The sequence below is a fragment of the Penaeus monodon genome, chromosome 20, assembly GCF_015228065.2.
Source record: "Penaeus monodon isolate SGIC_2016 chromosome 20, NSTDA_Pmon_1, whole genome shotgun sequence".
In the NCBI taxonomy this organism is placed as follows: Eukaryota; Metazoa; Arthropoda; class Malacostraca; order Decapoda; family Penaeidae; genus Penaeus; species Penaeus monodon.
The window spans coordinates 37504907-37505250 of record NC_051405.1 but is presented as its reverse complement, the minus strand read 5'-3'; positions in this window follow the sequence as shown (position 1 = coordinate 37505250).

Genomic DNA, 344 nt, shown 5'->3' with positions numbered 1-344 from the left:
CTCACAACTGTTAACACTTTAAAGATATGAAAGACGGTATTCAGGACACTGCTCCAGAATTTTAACATAGTTAACAGTATCGATGATAGTTTACAAAAAATATGGTATGTAACTGGCGACCTACGACTCGTGCCTAGCAACAGTGCAACATCATGCTCCTGCAAGTTGTGATCACTATTTTTAGAGTCGTTGTTTGTAATAAATGCCACTTTTGAAACGTATGAACCTGATAAAGTATAAAACTTTTTCTGTATCTTTTTGTTTTTTTCTCTATATGGTCCTGCTATTTCTTATATAGCATGTCCTTGGGAGGTGCCAGTTCGGAATATGTTAAGGTTTAATAC